Below are 17,577 nucleotides of genomic sequence, written 5' to 3'. Positions count from 1 at the left end.
TGGAAAAAAGTGTGTGTGTGTGTGTGTGTGTGTACATCATGTGCCCTCGAAAAAAAAAAACCAAAGATACCAGCAAAGGTATTAACAGAATTTGTTTCTAAGTAGAGGGAATTGTGCCTATTTTGCATAGTCTTCTGCCACTCCTTATGTTACAATTTTTCTGGAGTTAACAAGTGTTACTTTTGTAGTAAAGGAAAAATAAATAATAAACAAATCAGGTTCCTTGATACCAGGAGATGGTACTACATGGTGACTAAGAGCACGGGCTTTGGGCTGTCCAGAGTTCAAGTCCCTAGCTTTGATTAATTAGCATTGTAACTGAGCAAACAGCTTAATCTCTCACACGACCAGTTTCTTTGTCTATAAAATGGAAAAAATAATGATGCCCATCTCATAGGCTGGTTGGGAAGACTGGAGGTGAGAATATTTGTAAAATCTAGCAAGGTGCCTGGTTCAAGGTAATATTCATTAATGGTAGCTGCTGCTGCTGTTATTGTTGTTGTTGTTGTTGTTGTTGTTGTTGTTGTTGTTGTTGTTATTATACAAAACTTGAAAGTCAGTGGGTAAAATGCTCTTTTTTTTTTTTTTTTTTTCAGAATTTGTTTCAACTAGACTGTCACATAGACAAAGTTGCTTTGACAATGCTGCTTTTGAGTACATTTTATTTGGCCCAGCTGCTCTCAGCCAAAATACAATTCAGCTCCACTGCCTGCCTACCAGAGCTCTGAATGCTGTGGGCTTTTGGTTGTCATGCTCTGTTCCCTTGCTAACATGCTAATACATTACTCTGGTTTGGACCTCAGATAACAATCGCTTGTCTCAACTATACTAGACTGTAAGCGATAACCATCCACTTTGCCTGAGGGGTTTCAACCTGTGACATGGGGCTTTTAGTGCTGAAAGTGAGAGAATCCTGGGCAAACAGGACAATTGGTCACCCTTGCTACACCCAACATGCTCTCCAAAACCACATACTAAACTCCCCTCAAGATTTCCTAATAATAATATTGGCTGGGTCCATCCCCCTCTCCCCCATCTCAGGATTCTAGCAACTGGATAGGAACCAGTCTTATCCCCAAATATGGCTCCAGTGGCTTACCAAGTGGTAAGCCTGAACCCACTTCATCCTCTCATCGGCAATTATCCTTCAAGTGAAGCTACCTCCTGTTCTTCAGCCAACTGGTACATTCCTCTTAGAAAACTGAGCTCATTCTTACTCAGCACAACTGCAAAGATGCCATGTGGCCTCCTTGCTACAACTCCTCAGCATCATCTGAGACATAGCTCACTTCCATCCTTCATGAAAACTTTTCTAATCTACAAAATTCACATAGGTTCATGGAGTTCCCTATATAAAATGCCTTACTTCAGTTGGGCACTTGTAATTTATTTCTGTGGTTATTGTCACTTAATTCATATGATCAGTGAAACTCTAATATGTGATCCTCGTCTCCCCAAAGATGATCTCCTCAAGGCAGTGGACAAGAACTGCCGTGTGTTCCCCACAGCATAAGATGTACTCGTAACAGTTTGCTCAGTATTTTACAAAGAATGCTTAGGAAAAGAGAATATTAATAGCCTGTGTTTACAGAAGACAGAACTTATTAGTAAAACATTTACTAACATTTTCCTTTCTTTACTTTTGTAGGAGGCTATTTCAGTGATCTAGGTCATAGAGAGTGGTGATATGGGAGGATTGTGGCAGGGAAATAGTGGAGATGGTGAGAAGTAACCAGATTCTGAGTACGATCTGAAGAGAAAGCTGACACCATCTCCTGACAGACTAGAAGGTGAGAGGAGGAGAAGGGTCAAGGAAGAGCACAAGCTGATGAGGTTTGCCCTCAAGCATTCACAGATGTTACTCTATTTAAAAATAGTAATTCTTAAAGATTCAAACTAAAACACCAAGTACAAATCTTTGCTTTGAATCCATAGCTTCTCCGTACATATAAATGTATTTTCATCTGGTCCTTCATTCAGAAGCTCAAGAACATCAGTCAATTCGGCCATGTTTTAAGGCTAATTACTATTCCTCAACAAATCTGCAGAGTCTTCACAATCCCCAAATGGAAAAAAAAAATTATTTTACATAATAAACTATTTGCAAAGCTCTTCCTTTAAACAGCCAATGCATTCTGATAAGAAAAGCTTAACAGAATTCTGATCTGTTTCTCTGAAGGATGCTGAAGAAAAGAGTGGTGGCTTGGATTTTATTATATTCATCACTTTGGTAACATCACATTTTATGGAATTCAGATTTACAGGCAAATTCACACATGTAAAAACTTCTCTGAATATCCTGATTGTCAGGGTTTTCGAAACAAACTGAGATAACAAAGATAAACAAATTCAGAAAAAAGCAAAAATCTGGCTGAGATGATTCAGCAGGAAAGTGAGAAGTAGTGCCATGTGGTATGGCCAACTATAGAGCATTGTCTCCAGGCAGGGGCTCCACCAAGATTTGTATGCACAGAATCATTTCTGAATTCAGAAAGTATAGATGGGTTGCCATATAAACAGAGCTGTATTCAACTGTCATAAATTCTGAATGGGTTAACTTAGTGCAGATGGTCTTAAAAATACTATCATCAGTATCAATATCTCAACACAGACTAGTAACCTATTCTCAGCTTACCAGGGTATCAGAGATCACCGGCTGGGAAGTTCCATCACAGGAGCCAGTCCATGAGCAATGGAATCCCAGCCCCTACTCCAGAGCAAGAACCCAGGCCTAGAGAAGAACACAAGGCTAGCGGGCTTTAGAGCCAGACTAGGGACTGATCCTATTCTGCCACTTGCTGGCTATGTGGGCATCTTCCTTATCCCTGTGAGCCTCAACTTCCTCATCCATAAAGCAGAAAAAATAATACCCCTAGACATATTTTTGCCTTGGATCTTTCTGCTAAATTCTGATAAGCAGCTAGAAACACTTAGAAGAAATAACATTATTTCACATTGATATAGCAATTTGCAGTTTTCTAAAGTTTTCATCAGATCTTCAAAGTAACTTTGTGAGGTATGGATAGAAATGTCAAGTACACTGGACAGAGAGACTTTGGTTTGGAGTCAGACAAACTTGACTTGCCATCCAAGTACACAACTTATCAATTATATATTCTTAGGAAAGGTCATCTTAACCTTTCTCCATCTCAGCTACCCCATCTATAAAATGAGGACAGGAGTGTCTAAAGAGTTGCTTTAATGGTCAAAAAAAATACAGAGTATATAAAGTATGTCTGGTAGACAGCAGGCATTTAGGAGATGTTAGCCTCAGGGTCCGTTCATCTTCCACAAGAACTCCTCCAAGCAGCCCACATTTTACATATGGAAACATTGACGCTCAGCAATGATTGATAAACAAATTACCAAGATCATACAGAGTAAATCCTAGAATCAGTGTAGACCCTGAGGCCAGAACCAGAACCATGAGAAGAACTGGCATGACCAGGTCAGGAATGAAGCAGAATTAATCTAGGCAGCTACAATTTCAGTTTTACTGGATAAAATATTTTCCAAATGAGCCTAAAATAACCCAGTGCATTTAAGGGCTAAAGGAGATTTGTCCTCATGTAATTCTGTATTCTTTCTGTTTACTTTTCAATGACTGACAAAATAATTCTCTTTTCTTGGTCAGACACTGGGCTCAGCACCTATTCTTTACTGCGTTGCCTCAATTTCCTGTACAGGAAAAACTTACATTCCACTGACTTTCTACATCTGATTTTAATATATTCTTAAGAGTAGCTACTTATATACAGTATTCAAAGGAAGAATACTTAATCAGGAGTCAAAAGATTGCTCTTCTGGCTTTGGCTTTCCCACTCTTGGGCTCCTTCACCTTAGGCAAGTCTCCTATCAGCTCTGGAAAATGATGGAGGTTCACTTTATTACCTCATCCCCTCCCGAGATGGACTCAGTCACAAGTGAAATAAACTCATCTTTATGAGAGCCAAGTGAATGAATCTAAAGGGGAAAGTACGCATGCAGGCCAATGGGATCATTGCTTTCCCTCTTAGGCATCACCCTACTGGAAGGAAGGTTGGATGGAACTGAGAGAAACATTTAAATAGGATGTCAAGGAAAAGCTGCACTGTACAACCTTGTGAGGTTGGAGGGCCTCTCCTTGGAAATTGCATAGAATAATATAAGCATCTCTTGATAAGATTTTATCAATGTGACTGCTTCTGTACTGTGGCAATAGTTAGGACCAAACGAACTAAGCATGCCTTCCAGGCTAATTCTTTCCGATTCTGTCACTGCCTCAAAACATGCACTCCTGGATGTCTAGAAAATGTGACTAAATTCCCTATCTCCCTTCGACATCGTAACTTGTAAACCTCAACTTTCTCTGACATTTTCCCCGTGGTCCCTTCTCAGGGACCATGTCGCACCAGGACAGATTTCATCAACTCCTGCAGGTGAGGCTCAGTTCTGCTATTTCAAAACAGCAAAAGTAACTGTCTCTTGTTTTGCAGGGAAATACGAATCTTCACTGTGTGCAAATAAACACAACTCCAGAAGAGGCCATGGGTGATTTGGTATTTCAGCTGCATCTGTCTGTAACTTAACTTGGTTTTTGTTTACTTTGTTGGCAGACTGTTGTCCACATGTGGACTATGTAAGAAAAACCATGATTTGGAAATTGGCAAAAGCACAACTCATTGTATTCAAAAGGTAGTAAGCTGTGAAAATCCAGACTATCTAGCTAAGATGACTAATGGGTAATCAAAAGGAAAACAAATATTCAAAACAAATCTTGATCTTACAAATTCAAACAATCTATACCAGTGTGATGGGAAAATGTTTGGAATCCTACTCAATAATCAATAGAAGCCAGGAGGCAAGTGATCAAGGTGGAGAAAAGAAAACATAATGAAATAGTAAGAATTTCATATTTAACATCCTCTCACTTAACTCTTCCTTACTAAAATTCTGAATCAGTCTCAACATCATTTCTATAGAGCATAATACACGAAAGTAAAGAACTTCAGGAAAAAAAGTCATTTCCATAGTTAAATTTACAAACTGTATCTATTAGTATTGACCTAACAATAAAACCAAAACTCTTTAAAATGAGACATAACTATGATAGATCATAGCTTTCCACTTTATTCACCGCTCCTCTCCCAGTAGGGGGACTGTACCAGGCGGCCATGTGGTTCATAGTGCTGCCTGTGGGGGCTGTGTACTGTGTACTGTGTCAGGTTTGACCAGGTGACCTGCACTGACCCATGAAATGTGATGGGAAGCAAAGCGAGCCATGTCCAAGGGAAAGCTTTCGGAGTCATCACATGTTCGGGTCACTGCTCCTTCCCCTCTGCCAGGAAAACGCATGTCCCTGATAAGGGCTGTTCCTTCAAATACCACGTGGAATGGAGCTGTGAATAGGGTCACAGCTTCCAGGAGTCCATACTAGTGTGAACAAGAAATAAATCTTGGATGCTAGAAACCACTAAGAGTTTAGGGTTGTTGGTTAGAGCAGTCTTCTTGGCAAAAGTTGACTGACACAATAATTTAAGCAAAGTAGTATTTTTTTTTAATTATTTTCTTTGAGAGCAAGAAGAAAACATCTCACAATCAAGGAAAATAGTATTTAAAATAGTGAACATTGCAGGATAAGCTAATTTCTTGTTTGGAGTGCATTGAAAGTTCTATAAGAAAAATGAAGTTTCAGACAAATGCAAATAAATTGTCTTTTTCTCTAATCACAGCTTATAATCAGCCACACAGCAAGTTGTGAAAATACGATTTCAAAGAACAAGATACTACATTAAACAAAAAATCAAGTCTATAAACAAAGAATATTAATTACAAGTCACTAACACACATATATATCTTCCTTTGAGGGGGTTCAAGTGAAGATAACAATGTCTGAAGCATCTTAAGAAGCAAATATGACATCATAGAGAGAAAAAGAGAAAAGATGAGAACAAAAAGAAGCAACTGTGATCCTAAGAAACCAGCCTGTCACAGAAAAAAAAAAACTATACTTCAGTTATTTAATTTAAAGATAAATTATCAATACTGACTGGCCAAGAAATTTTAAATCAGATTATGCTATGGAAAATAGGGTAGCTATTTCATACATAAGCAATTAGAAGGCATATTTTGTTCCCACAGTATATTTGCTCTATTTTTATATACAATTTTTAAAGGTTACTTTCCATTTACAGTTATTACAAAACCCTGGCTATATTCCCCGTGTTGTACAGTACATCCTTGAGCACATCTTACAACCCAACAGTTTGTACCTCCCACTCCCCCATCCCTGTATTGCCCCTCCCCTCCCCCCTCTCCCCGCTGGTAACCACCAGTTTGTTCTCCTTATCTATGAGTCTGTTTCTTTTTTGTTGTATTCACCAGTTTGTTGTATTTTTTAGATTCCACATATAAGTGATATCATACAGTATTTGTCTTTCTCTGTCTGACTTATTCACTCAGTACGATATCTTCCAAGTCTACCCATGATGCTGCAAATGGCAAAATTTCATTCTTTTCTTTTTGCTCTATTTTACATCAGAAGCTCTTTTAATCGACCTTCAATTAACTGATTCTCAGATTTACCGGACACTCTACATATCCTAAAATCTGCCAAATGATGCTCAAGTCCTCTCAGTTAGCAGCCTCTTCTCTGGGTTACCTGCACACCACACACCTCTGTCCTTACCACCTGACTTGCCTGCTTGAGCCCCGAGTCAATTGTGTTTGTTCCCAGACCTGCTTATGCCACTGGTATTTATTATTCTAAATTGCATGAGAGTTAGTTAAGCCCAGGCTTCTCCTTTCCCCTGCCTCTCCCCTTCCCCAAAGACTGTTAGCTCCCCGAGGGCAGGCACTGTATCATATATCGTATTTTCCTTTGTATGAATCTTAATACTGACACAACACCTTGCTCATTAAAGGTTGTCAACAAAGGATCTGCTGAATTGGATTAAGTAACAGGGAAAAAAACACTGTCATAACCTTTTGAATCAGTAAGACAGTAGAGGCAAGTCTGTTGTTCATTTAAGTGAAACCCATTACGGAAAGAGTTGAGGAATCCATTTCCCATTCCTAACAAATTCTTAAGAATTCAAAAGCTGGCCAACAGTTGGGAGCACTGTAACCAAGCAGAACTAAGAACAGACTGGACAAGCAGATGTGCTCCTCGGAAAGAAGACCAGAGTCAGGCCAAGCATATCCCACTCAACATACTGAGAGTTAATTCAAAAATCTATTAGAGAAACTGAGTATTTATTCATTGAACACCTTTACTGTAGCACATAATGTGCACACCACTGCAGAATACCCACACTTACAAGAATACCCGTACTGGTTCCCACCTGGAAGGACTTTAAATGCTCTTGGTGGAAACAGAACTAATTGGTTAAACTATAACAAAGAGCGAAAAAGGGCCAAGACAGTTGTACAGAGAGAAGCAGCTGTAGAATTTTGGGAGGTAGTTTCACAACAGGGTTTGAAATTCACTCTAAACCTTGTCAGCTGGATAGGTTTTGAACAGGATAAGATCAGGAGGGCATGAATTTATTAAAGTAGTGAAAACATCGTCAGCAAACTCACAGCATTGCGGAGGGCACATTTGTGCTATGAAAAGAACAAACCTAGCTAGAACACTGGGTATTACAGGGAAATTGCAGAAGACTAGACAGAGAAAGCAGCTTCAACACATGGAGGCACTGACAAGTCAGGCATAGATTAAACCTGCCCCGTGAACTGCAGCACTTGAGGAAAATTACATCAGGCTGATGTGACAGGAAAAAAGACTGAAAGTAGAAACCTATAAGGTATTTGTTCATTTGATCAACCTCATGGTGTATTTTATGTGCCAACTTGATGGGACTATAGGATGCCCAGATATTTGGTCAAACATTATTCTAGGCTTGTCAGTGTGAGTGCTGCTGGATGAGATTAACATGTGAATTGGTAGCCTAAGTAAAGCAGATTGCTTTTCAAAGTGTGGTGGGCCTCATCTAATCAGTCAAGGCTTGAACAGAATAAAGGCTGACCTGCCAATCGGGAGGTTTCCTCCTGCCTGACTGCCTTCAAAGTGGAACAATGGCTTTTTCCTGCTTTTGGACTCGAGCTGAATCATCTGCTTTTCTTGTGTCTCAAGCCTGAGAGCCTTCATACTTGAACTACACTATTGGTTATCCTGGTTCTCAAACTGGAATGATACCATTAGCTCCCCTTGGACTCCATCTTGCTGACTCACCCTGCAGCTCTTGGGACCTATCAGCCTCCACAATCATGTGAGCCAATTTCTTATGATGAATCTCTCTCTCTCTCTCTGCATACACACACACACACACACACACATCCTGTTCATTCTGTTTCTCTAGAGAACCCTAACTAACACAATCAAACTTAAAATTTAAGACATTTGTTATATTGCTACAATCAAATCTATTTGAAAAAAATCTAAAGTACATTTGAAATAACTTCTAATCAAAGAAAACATATTAACCTAGACAAAATTTAACATTAAATATGATAAATATAAGCCATTTCCTTCTTTACATTCACACACACAGAAAATCTTGCCTGGCAGCAAGTGGTATGTATACTTAATTTTAGATGTCTAGATTTTAGTTTTAACACTTAAAAATAAATTTCATATATAATATATATGTAACTTATATATGATATATATATATATGTTAGAGTTTAGTTTCTTCCTCTGATAAATAGGGTATTCTTGTTGTTTGCTTCACTGTATCTATAACAAATGTCTCTTCTTTCCATTATATTTTTTAGCAACTAAAAGATTTTAAACTTTCTTCTTTAACATATATGCACCCAATATAGGAGGCTCCTAAATACATAAAGAAATACCAACAGATATAAAGGGAGAAATTGATGGGAACACAATCATAGAAGGAGACTTTAACACCCCATTAACATCATTGGACAGATTTTCCAGACAGAAAATCAGTAAGGCAACAGAGAGACTAAATGACACAATAGAACAGTTGGATTTGGTTGATATTTTTAGGATATTACATCCCCCCAAAACAGAATATACATTCTTTTCAAGTGCTCACGGAACATTCTCTAGGATAGACCATGTACTCAAGCACAAAAGAAGCCTCAAGAAATTTAAGGGGATAGAAATTATTTCAAGCATCTTTTCTGACCACAGTGCCATCAAACTAGAAGTCAACCACAGAAAAACAACCACAGCATGGAGATTAAACAGCATGCTGCTAAAAAGCCAATGGGTCAATGATGAAATCAAAGAAGAAATTTTTAAAATGTCATAAGAAAAATGACAATGAAAACACAACCACACAAAATCTATGGGAGGCAGCAAAAGTAGTCCTAAGAGGGAAGTTCATAGCAATACAGGCTTTCCTCAAAATAGAACAATCTCAAGTAAACAACCTAAACTATCACCTAAAAGAATTAGAAAAATAAGAGCAAACAAAACCTAAAGTCAGCAGAAGGAAGGAAACAATTAAGATCAGGGAGGGAACAAATAAAATAGAGATAAACTTTCATTTTTTTCTTTTCTACCATGTTTCTTCTTCGCTTCTTTTTTTTGAAATGTAGTTTATTTACAGTATTGTGTTACCTTCTGGTGTACAGCATAGTGACTACTTTATACATACATATATTATTTTCATTATAAGCCATTAGAAAGTATTGAATACAGTTCGCTGTGCTTTACAGTAGGATCTGGTTGTTTATGTTTTATATATAGTAGTAGGTATCTACAAACTCCAAACTCCCAAGTTCTCTCTCCCCACCGCCTTTCTGTTCATAAACCTTTTAATGACATAGCTTGATTTCAGTGTATTTAATGCAATGTTGATTAATTCTCAAATACCAATCCTTCATTACTGCATTTGTTAAGTATGACTTGAAAGAACACTACAATGTCACGACAAAGACCTCTTTTCCCATTAATCTTGGCCATTTCATTATTCTATATCCCAGGTTTCTGAGTCAATCCAGACTGGACTGTCTAGTTGTTAATCAGCAGTATATCTTAATTTAAGACTCTGTCTGTAGTCATATTTGTAAAAAGACTTGACATATTGATGAGGTGCTATTGGCTGCACAGTCATCTGGCGAAGAGGTAAAAATGCTCACACAGTAGACTGAAACGTGTATGCACGTACCAGTACATACTCAGCACGGAGAGAGTGAAAGTGTGACACTTTGCCAGACCACATACTCACACACACATAAACTGCAGGCCAGAGTTCAAGTGGAAGCGTTTGCTTTCTGTTATTCCAAAGGAAACAGACATAAGTGTTTTCTGAATTGACAAGGCACATGGAACTAGGTGAGCCACATCAGGAAAGAGGCAAAAGAGCAGGGGAGCCATGTCAAAAGCCCCCGTACAGGGTGGGCAGTGGGAAAACAAACAAAACACACAGATCGTTCTTGGGGAGCTCAGACTAGTGGCAGAAATACACATGTAAGTAAATCATTTCTCTCAGTGAGACCATGGATATATTATGCAGTTTGGGTTTCTGTTCTGGAGGTATGAGGAATATTTTTAATTAAATATTTTTTAAGTTTTAAATGTTAAAAGTTTTAAATTCAATATTAAAGAGAATTTAATTCTAAATGAATAATAATAATAATACATTTAAATTAAATATGAAATATAAGACTCAGCACTTTTTCCTCCCAGAAGAATAATTTCACAGAATTTCTACTTTCAATTCTATTTCATAAATTCATTATCACCAATCTTATCACCAAAGGCCCAAAATCAATTGGGAAGCAAACATCCTTCGGCCCTGTAGCTTCTTTTTGGTTAATGCTTTGCTGCATTACAAAATTATGAGAGCGTATGCGCCTTTTAAATGATTTCTAGGGGCACCTCCTACTAGTGTCCAGCAGTCTCCATTCTGAAAGACACCTGCAAGCAGGCAGAATGCCACTGTGTTCTGTAAGAAACAATCGGCCTGCACAAAACCTCCTTCTTTAGAAGAGCTGGGAAGTGGCTCAGCACAAGCCAGCAGGATCACCTTAAATCTGTCTCTAAGGTTGTCAAACCACTGTATCCAGTACCTAGTAAAGGTCTCTGCACAGCACGATAAGACACCGTCTCTTCAAGCCATTTCCTGTGTCTGTGAAGTCGTAGTTATCTTTCCAAAGAGAAGACAGGCCACACCACCACAGCCAGGACAGTGTCACAGTCAGTAAACAGCGCTCCAGTGTCCTAAACAGATGCACGCGTCCAACGACTGAGGTGCCCGGGAGCCGGCAGCCAAGCTGCTGCCGCCACGGTCAGGAGCAGGCCCCTTAGCGCTCCGTCATTCCAGCCAGCAGGTTGTCCCCTGAGCAGCGAATATTTACGGAGACGTCTTCTACGTGCTTAGCATTATACTAGGTATCTTGAGAGGGATTTAGAAGGAATAAGACAGACTGTGCTCTGATTTACAAAGAGGCAAAACTACAAAGATGAAAACTACAAGCCAAGAGAGGGCAGGGACAGTGAAAATTCTTGGTAACTTCTATCTGCACATATAGAGACCAAGTGTTTTACATCCGTTATCTGTTTAACTTAATCCCCACAAAATCCAGAGGTAGGTATTATTGCCATTCGTTCACAAAGAGGAAAGGAGTTTTAAAGATTATTTTTACCACTGTGAAGACAGGAACTAGATCATCTTTTTAACTATACTATCTCCAACGCTGAACACAGAGCAGACGCGCAGGAGCTACTGGTTGACGGAGTTAAAAACAAAAAACTGCTCAGCCAGTGACGTTAAGGGTCAGGAACCTATTGCTTAAAACTGCCTTCCTAACTAGTACCCGAATTGGGCTGGCTTCTGCATTCCGTCTGATTCTATATTCTGGCCTTGTTTTGTCATTGATTCTAACCTCACCCCACCCTTCTAAAAAGCACATTTTCCCTCACTGATCCTTGCTGTAGCCAGCCTTGAGGATGGCCTCCAATGATGGCCCACGTTCTGGTATCCACACCCTTGTGCAGTCTCCTCCTGGGCTGGACCATGGCAGTGTGGGTCTGTGTGATTAACAGCATCCTACAGAAATGATGGTATGGTATGCCATTTCCAAAACTAGGTTATAAAAGATTGCTGCTGCTCTCTCTCCCACAGCACTTTCTTCAGGAGAAGCAAGCTGCTTCTCCATGTCGTGAGGAGCCCTAGAGAGGGCTCACGTGGTTAAGAACTGAAGCCTCCTGCTAATAGATACATGAACTTGGAAGTGGGATCTCCAGCCATAATCAAGTCTTCAGAGATCAAAGAGCCCCAGCTGACAGCTTGACTGCAACCTCGTGAGAATCCCTGAGCCAGAACTCTGGAACCACTTGGCTAAGTTCCTCTGAATCCTTGACCCTCAGAAAATGTATGAAATAATAAAGGCCTGTGGTTTTAAACTGTGAGAGTGCAGGGGAAATTTGTCATACAGCAATACATAACTAATACAACCACAGGTACATACAGATAAGATAGGCTAGATGAAAATCATTCTGAAAAATAGCTCAAAAGTCATGCTCTAATGAAAGCAATTCATAGAACCCTTGTATCAATCAAAAGCTAACAACATTTCCTATTTTATTATGGTTTCTGGATTGAGAGGCACAGAAAGTCCTACCTACTCAAAAATTTCCCCTATACCCAACCTGACGTGCTCTGATTCTGAAATTTTACTATTTTTAATTTCAATTCAATGTTAACTTTAGCTCGTTTTTAACATATTAGCTAGCAGCTAAGATGAGGGGAGAGGGACCAACGGGAAAAAGAGGCCAGGACAAATATTGCCTAGACATGACCTTTATATGAAGGAGAAAAAGGTACAGTCCTTCCTTTGTAATGAATTAAGGATAGCTTGGTAACTTAAAAAAGATCAAGGAATATATGATATAAATTAAAATATATTTTTAAAAAATTAAATTGTTTTGCAAATTTTCAGCAGTTTCAAAAACATCTAAATAGCAGGTTAGGATATATGGAAGGTTTTCAAAATCTGGATTGACTCCTTTATAAAGTATCTCAACTCTAAGGTATTAGAGACAGAGGTTCACAGGGTAGACAGGGAAGACAAATCATGAGGGATCAACTCCTATCCGGCTACCCCCAGGCTGTGTGGCTCAGGCATGTTACCTAGACTCCTGTGTGGCAGTATCCTCCTGTGACAAAGGGAGATGGTAATTACAGTGTCTTTCTCATGGGGTCACAGTAAGTATTAAGGTTTTAACACATATCACTACTTACTGGCACACAGCAAGCACGCAGAAAGTGTTAGCTGCCATCATCATCATCATTATTAAGGATTAACTCATATTTCAAGGTTATCACTATAGATAACTTAAAGATATTTCTATGCATATTCATTTTCCCTGCCAATAAATGACAACCTGAATGAAAATAACAAACTGATAACTAATAAAATTCCCCTATTCCCCACAGGAACATATGGTCACAGTAGGGCTGGAATTGAAAACCTCATAGGACCAACTACTTGTAATTTTACATTAGTTTAAATTTTGACCCTAATGAAAGACAAATATGCACCTTACAGGAAGATAGCCCATTAAAAGACAGATCTGCTAGTTACTGAACCGGTATTTTTATATTACTGAAGAAAATCACTAGAGAATTGCACTTTACTATTCTGTGACAGATTCTAGAAGTTCCATTTGTATAAACCTGATGGGAAGAAACAGAAATAGAGAAGAAACAGAATTGGAGGAAACTGCTTATAATTTTGGGTGTTAGTGATAAATCCTTTTGATATTTCTTTTTGTTGGATACTTGGTTGGCACCATTGCCATCTGAATTCTGCACCAACACTATCACTATTTGATAAGCTTGTCAACCTCTTAGGCTTGATGACAGTGGGAAGTCCTATTCAGGCTTTAAAAACATTCAAGTTCAGAATCACCCAAAGCAAGATACAGATCATTATGTTTATACTTCCTGCATTATCTTTATTAAAATTTTTTACTAAAACAGAGAAATATTCCTAGTGACTTTAATCTCTTTTCTTTTTTTTTTTAGTAACTAGCAAAAAGTCTTGAAGAAAATAACAAAGACTGAGGACTTACGCTATGACAATCAAAATATATACAACTGCAGTAATAAAAACACTTGTTCTGGCATAGGTACAGAAAAATGGATCAACGGAAAAGAACCAAACACCTAGAAACAAATTCAAAATTATATAGTAACCTGATATAGCAAAGTTTATCCTGTAGTAAAATCAGAAAAGAATGGTCTTTTCACTCATGGTTATGGATCACCTGGATATACATATAAGGAAAAAAAGTCAATCTTACCTGCTACTTAACAATATATTAAACAATTAATTCCAGGTGGAAAAAATGTAAATGTGAAAGGTAGGAAAATTAATTTTCCAGGAAAAAAAAAAAAACTCCAAGTTGCTGCTGATCCACATTTGATCTCCCAACTCTGCCATCATGAAATGTCATGTGTTGCCAGAAAAGACTTCAGGATAAACTGCCTACGACTGTCCATCCTCACACAAGGCTGAGGTAGGAGAGCAAATAACATGTAATAAAATAGCTCCCCTATTTTATTCATGGGGGAATGAAACTGACATCGGAATCGGGGCAGAGCTGTGTTGCTATCACAAGCTCAGCTCAGGGCCCCGGGTCCTCCTGACTTATTTAGACCATCCCCAGATGCTGTCACTCCTTATGAAGTAGTAGATCAAGACCCAAATGTTTTTCTATAGGCTTCTTTTTCTTGGAACAACAAGCCACTTTGCAATTTCTGTTGACAATATATTGTGAAAAGTCCCAAGGAAGGTATGTCTGGAAACATGTCCTTAAGAACATAAGGTACAACCTTCTATCTCTGAAATGTCCAAAGAACTCCAAGTTTCAACTTTAAATGACATAACTCTGTGATTAAACAAATAGTTTTCTAGCAAAAGATCACAAATTTTCAAAAACCAGCAAAACACTGAGTAGATCAATTATTTTTTTTCAAATATTACATATATTTTTCCTTCAGTGTAACAAAATTAGCATTTAATAAGAATCACCCATTTCTTATGGAGCTTAAGAAATTCTTTTGGTTCATTCAAAGCCACATCTTTACCATTTAGAATTTTCTGGTTTAGCTGGAAATATTTTTCATTGGTCTAAACATACAGTTCAACTGGTTATTCTCAAATGTGTGCACATGGGAGGAATTGTTTGCTTACAAGATCCTTCTTCAATAATTCAGATACTTAAATCATCATTTCCAAAGCAAATTTTCCAAAATCAAATAAATTGCAAAATTAGAAGTATAATTGAGTCTCCAAAAAGGAGTTCCAATCCTCTGCCAGAACAGACCTCAAATTCTTAATCCCTTGTCCAAAAAAATTGGACCAAGTATTGATGTTTTCCACCAAGCAAGCCACGTAGCCACAAATGTTTCTCATTTACTCCACTCCTGGGACATACAGCTCAAATAAAAAATTTCCTGAATACCCCAAATTTCCGATGCAATTTGGAATGCAAGTGATTTCATAATGTTATGCAGGAAACATTATGATCTTCTCTTACCAATTCAATGTTTCTGGAATGCAGTCCTCAGGAGGTTATCCCAACGAATCACAAGGCTGACATCATAGTCAGCCACGTGACCCAACTATTAAGCTCTCTGCCCCTAGTTCAGAAGTGACTTTGAACCTTGGAGAAATCTGCTACTCCAGCTACTGTTCAAGTAAGAAAGACGTTACCCCCAAGGGAGCTAGCAAAGGTCCACACTGTGCTCCGTGGGAAGAAACACGGTAACAGAGCACTCGACCCACTTCTTAGGAAAAGCCAAAACAATGTTTAAAGGAATTAAAGGCACTGTCATCACTTCTGCACTGAAGACTCTCACAATGGCCTCTGTTCAGATTCTAATTCAAGTGTGAAACTTCACAGAGCCTCTAGTTAGTTTATAAATCCCATTCTAATCCCACTCCATTTCACCCCCCTTATTAAGTCAAATAATAATTTATTAGAGTGCCAAACTGCAGTCATCATCTTTTGTAGATTCCTATTTTCTTTCAAGGAAAAAAACACAGTTGATATAGAGGAAGAAAAGTACCGCACTGAATACACCGAATGAACATGAAAACTATTTTAAGTCTTAGAAATCATGGTTACTAAAAAGGAGACAAGTGTAGGTGGCTACAATATAGTGAAATAAATAAACAGGGCCTAGAGTAGCAAATGTGGGTAGTAAAAAATGGAGATAAACACTGACTGACAGTATTTCACTAACTAAAGAATTCAGTACACCAGCAAAGTGTGCAGTGAAAGGAAATCCTCAAACAAGGATTACCTGAGGGATTCTAAGACAAAACTCAAAGCCGAGCACATAACACCTTGCAAGTTTGAGCCAGTAGAGAGAGTAATTGATGCTTCAGAAATAATAGCCAATGGGAAAAAATGCTCAAAATGGAATTTGAGAAAAGCTTAAAATCATTATTTAAGCACAAGGATAAAAGAGTCTAGTTTAAATAGAATAATTTCTAAAATACAACAATGAAGAACCTCAGAAACAATGGGTTTCCTAAATTAGATTTCATGGCTCTATAGGCAATTTTGATACTGGTAACAGTTACAAAGAAAGACTTAAAGTGAGTCTGTATATTAAAATTAGGACATAACCGAAGATCCTGTGAGACACGTTGGCCTCAGAAAACTATGAAAAACATGAGATACTTGAAAAAAACTAATGTCCATACATTTAAAAAAGATCAATTTAAATGAGTGGTTGGATCAATGCACGCTATGAACAATCTAAAAAGTGGCTTGAATATAGCTGAGTGCCAAAAGATCCTATTTTCCATCCCCACTCAGCCCTTTGGTAAGAGTCCTCACTCAATTATCCACACAAAAAGAAACAGTAATCACACTGGTTATCCAATACTTACTTGTACTGAAAAAAATCTAGTTAGCCAATAATATCAGGAATGAAATATTCTGAATGACTATGTTTTCCGCTTCCTTTAGGACCTAATTCTGTTCACTTTCCCTTTTGCCCCTGTTGATTTTAGACTCAGAATTGGGTGAAATAAGCATAACCCTCAGTAAACTGTTAAATTCTCAGAGCTTTTTTAATAAGTAAATAAATGACATGATGTCCGTGAAGCTTCTAGAATAGTGCACATGGTAAATTCTCAAAGAGATGCTAGTTCCTTTATTCTTTTCCCTTCCCTCTTGCTTCTGCCAACCAGAGCTTTGCTTCCTCTTCTGCAGTTTAGGATTCAAGAGCTGAGTTTTCACATGTGATCAGTCAACTCCCCAACAGAACGTAATGTTTCTTTACTCTCTGAATGATCTGTTCAATGCATTTTAATTATAGAGCTCTCTAAAAACTTCTTGCCTTGACTTTTTCTCTTCTTCCCTTAATTCCCACTGAGAGATCACGGATCACTCACAGTTTGTAATATTGAGGCTAATATTGTGTGCAGCTCTCCACTAAGACACAGGAATACAAAATTCAATAAAACATGGTTCCCACCCTAGACAGTTAATTTTATGTGTCAAATTGACTAGGCCATAAGGGTCCCTAGGAAATTGTTCAAACATTACTTTGGGTGTTTCTGTGAGAGTGTTTTTGCATGAGAATAACATTTAACTAC

General features: G+C 38.2%; 1 protein-coding gene across 3 annotated transcripts in view; it reads right to left on the bottom strand.

The window, feature by feature from the left end:
* The window catches only part of PRDM5 (PR/SET domain 5), a 160,469-nt gene that overhangs the window by 97,702 nt on the left and 45,190 nt on the right, over positions 1 to 17,577 (bottom strand). The window lies entirely within an intron of this gene.

The sequence above is a fragment of the Camelus dromedarius genome, chromosome 1, assembly GCF_036321535.1.
Source record: "Camelus dromedarius isolate mCamDro1 chromosome 1, mCamDro1.pat, whole genome shotgun sequence".
Classification (NCBI taxonomy): Eukaryota; Metazoa; Chordata; class Mammalia; order Artiodactyla; family Camelidae; genus Camelus; species Camelus dromedarius.
Note: the sequence above shows the minus strand (reverse complement) of the source record. Positions and strands in the feature narration are given on the sequence as shown.